The sequence below is a fragment of the Pinus tabuliformis genome, chromosome 2_1 (assembly GCF_031772625.1).
Source record: "Pinus tabuliformis cultivar Carrire ecotype Pingquan chromosome 2_1, CPIR1, whole genome shotgun sequence".
In the NCBI taxonomy this organism is placed as follows: Eukaryota; Viridiplantae; Streptophyta; class Pinopsida; order Pinales; family Pinaceae; genus Pinus; species Pinus tabuliformis.
The window spans coordinates 31,367,609-31,380,490 of NC_142299.1; the positions used below are offsets into that span (position 1 = coordinate 31,367,609).

A 12,882-nucleotide genomic window follows, 5' to 3' on the forward strand; every position below is an offset into this window, starting at 1 on the left:
TAGAGTCTGTAGCTAAATGTGAGGACCCCTGCAGCTGAGTGCACACGGAAGTCTTGAGTCTGCATGCTGAACTACATATTAATAAAGAAGATTGTTGCAGAAACACCCGTGTTAATCTCTTTACTTATTTTTATATGAATACGCTTTATGTTATGATGAATGATGGGTTTATAAAATAATTATGCATTGATGCGTGATTTTACATGATTTATACTGTTATATGAACGCAATTGATGTTAACTATTTACGTAAAGGTTACCTTGTTTTCTGTTGAAGTTATCAAACACTTAAGCAGATTTGAGTAATTACTGGGTTACGAGTAATCTTCAAGGTGCGTAAGTCGCAAATTAGTCTATTCAAGGTCCATGAAAGATAGTCGTAGATCTTCGCAAAGGTCTAGGGGCTGATTAAAGGGAGCTATATTGAGAAGTCGTAAAGGCTTATTGATCTACACGAAGTCAGGTTTAGGGAATAAAATGACATCACACTGATCTCTGGGTGCGAAAACTTGGTTCCAGCATCCCCCCATATTGCTTCGGGTGAGACTTCAGTCCACGCTCCGCGGATTGATGCTGAAAAGGCCAGTAGTGTAGGGATTTGTTTGGTGCAACTAACTCTGAGCTTGGGTTAGGACCCACTAAGTCAACAACCATCATGATGATTCAGTGCCGAGTTAGTCATCGAAGGCAAGTTTGCAAAGAGGTTAGCGTACCAAGTCAAAGGAAGGAAATGCATGAGAATTCAATCAGAAAGTGTGTGAACAAGATATCAAGAAGATGACAAGGATATAGATTTTTTAAAATCCATGTGTGCAATACCATATCATGTGCATTTGAAAAAAAAAATGTTTTCGAAAGGGTTGCCAAATGTTTGAAGTTCTAAAAGTGTATTAAAAGGGATTTAAAGTGTATGTGTTATAAAAGGTTATTAAAAAAAAAAAAAATTTAAGAGGTTGAATTAATTTAAGGATTTATAAAGGCTTGTTAGAGTTTGATATATTTGATAGTTGGGCTATTATAAAGAAATTTTTTTGAAGGGTTTTATTTGCAAGAGAACTTAGGGCTCCGCAAAAGTCCATTCATCTGCAATTTTTTTTGTTTTTTATCAAGCATGACAGTGTTTTGGGAGAATATTGTGCCTTATGGGGGTGCATATTTAAAATCATTTTTTTTGGGGGGCAATATGGAAGACAGCCTCATGCAATCAGCAAAACAGCTATAGAAAAAAAAGGAATGATGACAATCATGGGTCGCAAAGCACGACTAAAGAAGAATAAGAAAAGGAATTGAAAAGAAGAGGCAGAGATTGTTGCCATGCTTAGAGAGGTTCAGGCTGCAGCCAAAGAACTGAGAAGTCTAGCAGAAGAAAAAGAAGCAATCGAAGGTGATTGGTGTAGCTTTGATCTACTGCCACCTTTTTTTAGAGGTAAATATTTTGATCATCGGGTTATCAAGATGTTAACTTTTATTTGAGCTAAAGAGTTAATTGAGTACGATTCTAATATCCCATATGATGAGGTATGCGATGATTTAGCATTGAATTTTATAAAACAAGCATTGGATGAGAAGTGTTTATGCAAGGTAGAAAAAGATACAACTTCCAAGGAAGCATGGGAGATCCTAGAAGAAGAATTTGGTGCAAGAGAGAGTGACATGCAGCAGTAAGATGTGTCACAATTTGTTGAGTCAGTTGCAGATATGAGAGAAGATGAGCAAGACTCTGAGAGGAAAAAAGATCTTGGAGAACCCCACTCAAAAGTCAATGATGGTTTTCGAGACCATAAAATTGAAATCCATTATGCAAGTATGCATATGGATGAAGAAGATGCAACAAAGATTGCAAAGAGAGAAGATCATGCCTCTGTATGTGAAGCAGAGCAAGAACATATAAATGCTCAAGGAATCCACTGTAATGTGGATGATACAGATGATGGTGAATCCCACTGTGATGAAGCACATGTGGATTATTTTTGCCAAGTTATATGTGAATTGATGAATCCAGCTGTAGCTGATGGATTTGGTCAAGTTGAACTTGTTAATGAAATTGAAAATGAGCACATGCATGCTCGGATATCCCACCATAATGTGGATAAACATTATGTTGATGATATGTATGGTTTATTTTTTGAAACAGAGATTGATTGTTGAAATATGGTAAGCACCATGTTTGATGAGGAATTGAAGGTTGAAGCTACCACTGCAGCAACAAGATATGAGGCAGTTGGAACTGCTCATGAAACAATATGTCATCTAGCAACAATTGATGATCAAGAATAGGATAAAGTGATTAAAGAGTTTTTTATGAGAATATCCACTAACAACATAACAGTGGAAGACAACCTCCATGCAATTGAAAAGAAGATAGATGTAGAGCTGGACGCTCTCACTCAAGATCATAATAAAGATGCTTTTAACATTGTTTTTGAATACGCGGGTGTTCAAAGTAGCATAGGTAATAAAAGTTGAAAAGAAGGTTGTTAATAAATTTGATACAGATTATAGGAAAAAATAAGCAATATGTGATGATGAAAGTGAAAATGATATGAATGTTTTTTAAGACAAAGATAAATGCATTGAAACCATTTTTCAGCAATGGAGTCAAGAAGAAATAACATTTTGATATCAAGAAATATGGTAGAAAGAAAGTTAGGAATATGAAGTGCAATAAGTAGAGAAAATAAGATAGTTTGAAGATGCAATGCTGTGGCAGCAGTCCATGGTTGAATGAATATTTGAAGAGGAAAATGTAGTAGACAGAATCAAATTGTGTTTCGGCACAAATTCAAGAAAATTCAAAGAAAATTGAAGTAACAACAAGTAAAGGAATATGGAGCCTACAATAAGAAAGCGCAAAAGAAAATGAAGCAATTTTGATGATATAAAATTTGGATGAAGAGAAAAAGAAAATGCAGAATTGTAAAAGTTTTGAGTCATTGTAAGCCTAGCTGAGACATAGATCACAAGGCATGTTTCAACGCTAATTGAGTCAACGTAAGTCATATGGTCGTAATTAAGGAGGAGTGTTAGAAATTGTAATTACTCCGCCATGTGGAGTTAGCAAAAATTAGAGAGTTAGTTAACTGAGTGCGTTGAGTCAAGTCGATTCAAGTGACTATTGGAGACCATAGGCACACATAAAACAAGAAAATACACAGCAGAAGATCAAAGACAAGAGACACAGCAATTAACGTGGTTCACCCAACCAATCTGGGCTACGTCCACCAAACATAGGCATCATGAATATATTAATAAAATCAAGAGATTACATCATGAGAAATCCTCACACACTCTCTTGGCAAACACCCGAATGATTGCCTATTATATAGCACAGCCCTCATAACTCCCTCACATCAATTATAGGAGGCATTAACTCCCTCCCTAACAACCTGGAGTTAAACTAGGAACTGAATTCCCATTGTTGTCATCAGCTGGGATTTTTGCCTATTTTATTACAACAGAAAAAATCTCAACAATCTCCACCTTGACAACAATTCCCCTGATGCCTTGTTATTATTATTTTATCTTTTCTGCAAGCCAAGAGAAGCCAAACACCAACGTAGCTTCTCCAACAAAACTGGTTTCGTGAACATGTCTGCACAGTTCTCCTTTGTATGCACCTTTTCAAGAGAAACGCCCCTTTCAGTGATGACCTGTCTTACAAAATGATATTTGATTGGAATATGCTTTGTCTTACTATGATAGGCCGGATTTTTAGCCAAATGTATTGCACTTTGACTGTCACAAAGTAACCTGATGTTATCCTGTAACCTACCAAATTCGCCAAGCAAACCTTTCAACCAAACCGCCTCTTTGCAAGCATGCGAAGCAGCAATGTATTCTGCTTCAGTAGTAGACAAAGCAACAATGTTCTGTAGCTTTGACATCCAGCTAATAGCTCCACCTGCAAGAGTAAAGACGTACCCTGAAGTTGACCTTCTCTTATCCAAGTCACCTGCAAAATCGGAATCAACATATCCGCAAACATATTCACTACTCTTATTGTAAGAAATACAATAACTACTTGTGCCTCTCAAGTACCGAAGCACCCATTTCACTGCTGACCAGTGCTCTTTACCCGGATTTGCCATGTACCTGCTGACAACCCCAACTGCATGAGAAATATCTGGTCGCGTACACACCATCGCATACATCAAACATCCTACTACATTGGCATAAGGAATTCGAGACATATAATCCTTTTCTTCATCTGTATTAGGACATAAACTCGAAGAAAGCTTAAAATGGGAAGCTAAAGGGACTGACACAGGCTTCACATTGTTCATACCAAACCTCAAAAGTATTTTCTCAACATACTTCTGTTGTGATAGCCACAGCTTACCATTACCCCTGTCTCTGAAAATCTCCATGCCCAAAATCTGTCTTGCGGCTCCTAGATCTTTCATATCAAACGTCCTTGCCATCTGAGTCTTCAACCTATTGATTTCTTCAATGCTTTTGCTTGCTAAAAGCATATCATCAACATACAACACTAAGATAATGAACATGCCATTATTCAACTGTTTGAAATAAACACAATGATCATATTCACTTCTAACATATTTCTGACTCAACATGAAAGAATCAAACTTCTTATACCACTGCCGAGGCGACTGCTTCAGGCCATATAATGACTTCTTGAGCCTGCAGACAAATTTCGCATTGCGATGCTGAACAAACCCTTCCGGTTGTTCCATATATATTTCCTCATCTAAATCACCATGTAGAAATGCAGTCTTAACATCTAACTGCTGCAACTCCAAATCAAACAAAGCCACTAATGCTAACACAATTCTAATTGAAACAATTTTAACCACTGGTGAAAATATCTCATGAAAGTCTATGCCAGCTTTCTGAGAAAACCCTTTTGCAACCAGCCGAGCTTTGTACCTGTCTTCCGTATCATTCACACCTCGTTTCAGCTTGAAGACCCACTTGCATCCCACAGTTTTCCTGCCTTTGGGAAGTTCAACCAGATCCCACGTGCCATTCTTACCTAAGGCCATCATTTCTTCCTTCATGGCTGCTTTCCATTTGTCACTATCTGAACCTTCTACAGCGTCCTGATAACACAAAGGTTCATCATCATTAGCGATCAAAGCAACTGAATCATCATACCTTCTCGGACGACGTTTGATCCTTGTGGATCTCCTTAAGAATGTTTCTGGTGCTTCCACAACTGGCTGTCTATCAAATGTAGGAATTTCTTCATGATCGCCATCTGAGACCTGTTCATGTCCTCCATCTGAACTCTATTCATAATCTGATTCTGAAACCTGTTCATGACTAGAATCTGAACTAAGGTCGTTATGACTATCATTAGAGACGCTATCAAACTGAATATGCTGGAAATCAGATACATCATCCTGTTTCAATCTTCTATCTACATCTAACTGTACAAGAGAGGATTCATTAAACCTTACATCTCTGTTGATGATGATTTTGCGGGTAGTAGGATCCCACAATCTAAATCCCTTTGTTCCATCACCATACCCAACAAAAATATACCTTTTAGACTTTGGATCTAATTTAGTTCGCTGATGTTTAGGCACTAGAGCATATGCATCACAACCAAACACTCTGAGTTTAGAATAGTCACAAGGGCGTCCTGTCCATACCTCTTGCGGAACCTTGCAGTCTATTGCCGTTGATGGAGATCGGTTTATCACATAACAAGCAGTTGCCACTGCTTCCGTCCACAACTCCTTTGGCAACCCGGCGTTACTCAGCATACACCTTGCTCTCTCTAGAAGAGTCCTATTCATGCGTTCAGCAACTCCATTCTGCTGAGGAGTATAAACCGTGGTCTTATGTCTCTCGATACCTGCATCCTTGCAATAGCTGTCAAACTCCTTGGAGGAAAACTCACCACCATTGTCAGTTCTTAAACATTTTATTGTTCTACCAGTGCTGTTTTCTACCAATGCTCTAAACTGCTTGAAAACTGTAAACACATCAGACTTCTTTTTCAACATGAAGACCCAAACTTTCCGAGAAAAGTCATCAATGAATGATACAAAATAAGATGAGCCACCATATGACGCTGTAGGGGCTGGACCCCACACATCTGAATGGATATAATCAAGTATGCCTTTACTAGTATGTTTGCCTGTTTTAAACTTTTGTTTACTTTGTTTACCAAACAGACAATGTTTACAGAAATCCAATTTTCCAGATCTTAGATTAGGAAGTAACTTTCGGTCAGCCAAAATTTTCAATCCTCTTTCACTCATATGCCCCAACCTTTGATGCCATAAGTGAATGGAACTACCTTCATGTTCAGACACAGACACATGATCTGACCCAGTTCTACCTTCTAACTGAAATAGATTTCCTACTTTCTTAGCCTTCATCACTAGTAAGATACCTTTATAAATTTTCATAACTCCACCTTGAATTACAGTTTTATATCCATTTGAATCAAGTGCTCCTAATGAAATCAAATTTTTCCTTAAATCTGGTACATGCCTCACATCAGTTAATATTCTTGTTGTCCCATCAAACATTTGTAGTTGTATGCTCCCAATCCCAACAATATTACATGTTACATCATTACCCATGTACACAACACCATCATTAATTGATTTATAATCCTTAAACCATTCTTTATGGATACACATGTGGTTTGATGCCCCGGAATCTAACAACCAATGTTGACCATGATTTGACACATTAACTGATAATACTTCATCACGCATACCTGAACCAGATACTGAACCTGTATCTGTGGTGTTGGCTTCCTTCTTTTCTGTCGAAGAGCCTTCTTTAGCAGCGTGTTTTCGCTTCCAGCAATCCTTTTTCAGATGTCCAGCTTTGCCACAATGCCAGCACTTCACCTTTGGCTTCTTTCCTTTGGACTTCGAACGAGAGTCGCTATTCTTTCCCCCGGAGTGTCTCTCTCGTGAGCGACCTCTGGCCATCATTACCTCTGATGTGGAGGTGTCTGCATTCGACCTCTTCCTCGTCTCCTCAGCCAACAAGGCTCCAACAACATCATCAAACTCAAGGATATCGTCAAACTCAATTTCAAACCTTGCACTTTGAGTTTTCCCCATTTGTATCAAAAAAAGCACAATAATCTCCAATATCCAACCAGCAATTTAAAAAACAAAATTGCCTATGCCTTTAAAACAAAATATCTTCCTTTTTCAAAGGAAAAATTTCTGCCTATGTCTTATGTACTTTTGCCTTTTTAAAAGAAAAACTGCCTTTGCTTTTAAAACAAAACTGCCCTTTGCACTTCACAAAAAATTTAGCCAATCCAAAGTATACGCCCTTTGAGTTTTATAGACAGTGCACGCAGCCATCAAGCAAAGCGATACCAGCAACAAAGGGCGTAAATCAAAACTCGGGCATCCTAGGATATATTTCCAAAAAACAATTCACTGCTCAACATTTTGCGTTCCCATCCATCATTTTTATGGCTTTCTCGATTTAACTATGAATCAACGCTGTGTATACAAATATACCCACTCGGTAAATCAAAGCATACGCCAGGTTATAACATATCAGCGCTGCTTTAAATGTATATATCAAAGCCGTTTTATATAACCACGCATTTGTTTTGAATGAATCCGCACCGGTTTATTAAACATATGTATCAAGTTGTACGCACATATATCCGTGTTGTTTTTAAACATATATATACACGCTTTTGGTATATCCCCGCAGTTTCAATTTTTACCTCCACGCAGCAGACAAAAAACAAAGACACGCTGTTCGCCCTTTTCAAAAAATAAATCCGTTGGCTTTTAAAAAACACGCGCAGTACCAATATATATCAAATCCATTTTTCAATATATATCCATATTTATTCACACTGTCTCTGCACGATTTGACAAACTCAACGCACCACAAAGTTTATAAAAAACATACCAGCAATCTATTTCAAATGAATTTCTCCAATCAAAGCGCACAGCAAACACACCTTCTTCTCGGCGCACCGCACAGCAAACGCACCTTCTGCCCACGCAGCACTTAGTTATCCCACCGCAATACCAACAGTCCACTTCGAACTGAGTGCAAGACGCTCACCGCACCAGCACCAGCACCGTCCAGGTCGACGGCATCATGCCCCACGACATCGTGCCACAGTCACCTCAACTGTGCAGCGTGCCACTGTCACACCCGCAACGCAGGTTCAACGCCTCCAGCACGCAGGTTCAACGCACAGCCAGCGCTCCACCTCCAGACAGCAGTGCCGCTCCTCCAACGAGCTCTGATACCATTTGTTGGAAACCAGAGGCACACATAAAACAAGAAAATACACAGCAGAAGATCAAAGACAAGAGACACAGCAATTAACGTGGTTCACCCAACCAATCTGGGCTACGTCCACCAAACATAGGCATCAGGAATATATTAATAAAATCAGGAGATTACATCATGAGAAATCCTCACACACTCTCTTGGCAAACACCCGAATGATTGCCTATTATATAGCACAGCCCTCATAACTCCCTCACATCAATTATAGGAGGCATTAACTCCCTCCCTAACAACCTGGAGTTAAACTAGGAACTGAATTCCCATTGTTGTCATCAGCTGGGATTTTTGCCTATTTTATTACAACAGAAAAAATCTCAACAGTGACAACCGACTTTTAGTGTGTGGTTGCATGTCAATATTTTAGAAAGTCGCTAGTTGGAAAAGGTTAAATACCCTTCACTGGGTTCATTGTAAGTATCAAGTATTGTGTGATCAATAAAAGAGCCACATCTAGTATGTTTTATGTGTGAATTTGTGTTTTGTTTCCTTAGCTATCCAATAAGGATGCGAAGTTAAAATCCCATATCAACGTGACCACTATCACTAGTATTCTAACATTTGTGTTTTAGCTAATGGGTACAAAACTCTCAAAGAAAAGAATAATGTGCAAAGTGTTTCTTTATTTTCGCAATATGAAAATATTCACACATTGTGCATTTCAAAAATAGATTAGAAGACAAACTATTGAGCTATCGTACAATTTAGATGGATAGGTTAGGCAGGGAAATCACAAAGAAACTGTTCACTGATTCAATAAGAAACTCTAATGTTGAGAGCGTAAGAACGAGATAGGTTAGGCAGGGAAATCCCAAAGAAGCTGTTCACTGATTCAATAAGAAACCCTAATGTTGAGAGCGTAAGAACGAGATGTTTAAAGTTCACAACGTTGCTTAATACATATGATGATTTCGGTGCTAATTCATTATCCTTAATACATATCAAAAGAAAAGAAGACCATCCACAAGATTTTAATCATGCTTATTGGGCATCGAGTACGATAGTAAACGGAGAAATCCCAAATATAAGAGTTCTTCTTGCCCCTGAGAGATTAAGAGATTAATACCTGTTTGTCAATGTGTGCATTTGGACTAGTAGGCTGATCAATAATCTATATCCATTAGCGAACTGGCAATTAATGCCTGTTTGTCGATTAATGTTTAGCGAACTGGAAAAATCTATATACATAAGTGAACTGACAGAGTCCACAATAAGCTGATCTTCATTTGCACTCATTTGCGGAGCAGAGCCACGGAGCCTCCCGACATATTGCTTCGGTGTTAGTTCAACAGATAATATGGAGACTGCAAAGTGTTCCGTTGGATTAAGAATCGCAGCGATCGATGAATATTCATCGGTTCTATTATGCCGGGCACCTTCGTTGATTATGCCACTTGGGTTTCTGCGATGTAGAAACGATTGCAGCAGTAGCTTTGATGTCTTTTGGCGAAGAGGTAGCAGCAGCAGTACTGAATGAAATGGGTAAATTGAGAATCGCAGTGTGGCCTCTCAGAGCAAAAGCTGCGGCATCATGCGCAGTAGCTGCATCTTGTAGGGTAGAATAAGAGCAGAGCCAGATCCTTGACTGCTTTCCGAGCTCGCTAATTTCGGAAACCCAACTACCCCACTTTCGCTCTCTGACGCCAATGTAGGACGGATAGCTTGCACGCGATTTCTTGTTCTGCCATGTCCCTGGCCTGCTATTTCTGCTGCTGCAACCTGGTCCTTGCGACATGGTGTTTAAACTCAAACCCTATTTCGGTCAAGTCTAAAGTAGAATCATGCAAATAACTGCAAGACGTTATGACCAAGAAAACTTTCGTGATCGATTTTTTCGTTACGGACCTGCAGAACTTTTTGGCACACAGCAAAAGTAAAAGATGGCCCCATCCCCCATATACATCGAGCCTATTAGAACATACCTCAATATCCCAAATATTCATTGCGTGTAACATTATGTAATTCCGCCGCGTTGATGGATAGCATTTTCAAATTCCATCTAGGGTTTCATCTCGCATAATGTGATTCCGGGTGGTTGGTTGGAAACTTCAACCCTAAGTCATTGTTGAACGGTAAATATATGTTAATAATATCTTAAATTTTTATGGCATGGCTTGAAATTTATTCACAATAGAAATTTTTAAATGTATTTTTTTAATTTTATTATTATCTTTTTTTGGCATGGGCGCGACAATTAATGATAAGATTAAAATTATTATAATTAAATTCAAAAATATTATTTATTATAGTTTGATTAGGATAATAATTATTTCTTTTAGACTAACACCTATGAGAATTTGAATGCATGATCTATTACAAGAAGTGATTTAATAACACACATAATTATTTGATGAAGTTCTGTTATACTTGTATCTAGGAATTGTTGAGATTTTCTGTTTTAGTCAAATAGGCAAAAATCTCTGAAGGATGACAACAATAGGGATTCAGTTCCTAGATTAGCTTCAGGTTGTTGGGAGGGAGTTAATGCCTCCTATATTTGATGTGAGGGAGTTATGAGGCTGTTAGATTCTCTATGCTATATAACAAGCAGTCATTCGGATGATTTGCTATGTGAGTGTGAGGATTTCATGATGTAATCTCCTAATTTGATTAATATATTCCTGATGCCTATGTTTGGTGGACGTAGCCCAGATTGGTTGGGTGAACCACGTTAATTCTTGTGTTTATGTGCTTGATAATTGCTGTGTGTATTTATGTTTGTTGTGCACCTGATCCAACAATTGGTATCAGAGCATGTTGGAGGTGCTCCCTGGAGCGCTGGCTGTGCTGGAGCACTGAAGGAGCTGTATATTGCTGAAGTGGCTAGTGTTGTGAGATTGCAGCAGAGGTTCAAGCGTGCTGTTGCGCTGAGGGAATAACCCGCGTGTGTGCTGGAGCTGGAGCGGGTGCGTATCTGTTAATGCTGCACGGAAGAGACCTCAAGAAAGGCTGCGTGGAGCTATTTTTTAAACTGTTGGTGCGTGGAGCGGATCAGAACAGTGGAGGTATGATTGGTTTTCACATTAGATTCGTTTGGTTACAACTTGCACATGATTGCAACATGGAGCCTGTTCTTTAAATTGTTGGTGCGCTGTTCTTTAATGCGTGTTGGTAAAAATTCAAAACGGCGTTGATTTCCATTGAAAATTGCGTGGGAATATCTTTTTTCAATCAGTGTGAATGTATGGTAAAACGGTGATCTCCAACACTCGAGGGTATATATATATTTAAAAACAGCATGCATCTATTTTGGAAACGGCATGGACATATTGTATAAACAGCGTGGGTATTTGTTTTAAAACCAGCGTTGTGTTTTTTTTTTTTTAAAGCAGCATGGGTATTTGTTTTAAAAACAGCGTGGATATTGCAAAGGTAACCTGCATTGATATATAATCAAACACGGCATTGATATATATTTAAAGCTGAGTGGATATGATATATTTAAAGCTCAGTGGATATATATTTAAAGCTGAGTGGATGTGGATATATGGTTTTTTAAAAACAACGTGGGTATATATGGGGCGTAGTTATATTTGTTAAAAACTACGTATGCGCTGTGTTTTTTATATTTATGTTGCTTGGCACGAATTTTATCATAACAGTCGCGTAGGGCAGATTTTTTTTTTTTTTAAAAAAAGGCACAGGTACAAAAGGCATAGGCAGTTTTTCTTTGTTGTAACGAAGGCATAGGAAATTTTGTTTTTTTTTGTATTGAAATTGGAGATTCTTTGACAAGATGGCCAAAACACAAAGTGCCCGTTTTGAAATTGAAAAGTTTAATGGCAAGAATAATTTTGAGATCTCGAAGGTGAAAATGCACGATCTGTTGGTTCAACAAGGTGTGGCGAAAGCACTGTTGGGGAAAAACAAAAGACCTCCTTCCATGACGGAGGATGACTGGGATGAGATGGACGATAGAGCTCTGAGCGCAATTCGGTTATGTCTGGTGGACGATGTTCTGTTTAACATTGTGTCAGAGAAAACCGCCGCAGGCTTGTGGACGAAGCTTGAGAAGCTCTATATGACGAAGTCTTTGACAAATCGAATTCTCCTGAAACGGCAGCTTTACAGTTTGCGGATGAAAGAAGGTACCTCAATTGCTGATCACCTGAATGTTTTTAATACCTTGTTGGTGCAATTAAACAGTCTAGATGTGAAATTTGATTCAGAGGATAAGGCGATAACTTTATTATGTTCATTGCCTGAATCCTGGGACCACTTTGTTACTTCCATAAGTTTTAGTACATCAGAAATTCTTGAATTTGACAATGTTGTTGGAGCCTTGTTGGCTGAGGAAACGAGGAAAAGGTCGAATGCAGACACCTCCACATCAGAGGTAATGATGGCCAGAGGTCGCTCACGCGAGAGACACTCCTGGGGAAAGCATAGCGACTCTCGTTCAAAGTCCAAAGGAAAGAAGCCCAAGGTGAAGTGTTGGCATTGTGGCAAGGCTGGACATCTGAAAAAGGATTGCTGGAAGCGAAAGCAGGCTGTTAAAGAAGGCTCTTCGACAGAAAAGAAGGAAACCAACACCACAGATACAGGTTCAGTATCCGGTTCAGGTATGAGTGATGAAGTATTGTCAGTTAATATTTCAAAACATGATCAACATTGGTTCTTA

General features: G+C 38.7%; 1 pseudogene; it reads right to left on the bottom strand.

Moving 5' to 3' along the window:
- Positions 1-9,624: 9,624 nt before the first annotated feature.
- LOC149198636 (ethylene-responsive transcription factor ERF037 pseudogene) lies at positions 9,625-9,996 on the bottom strand (annotated as a pseudogene).
- Positions 9,997-12,882: the final 2,886 nt, after the last annotated feature.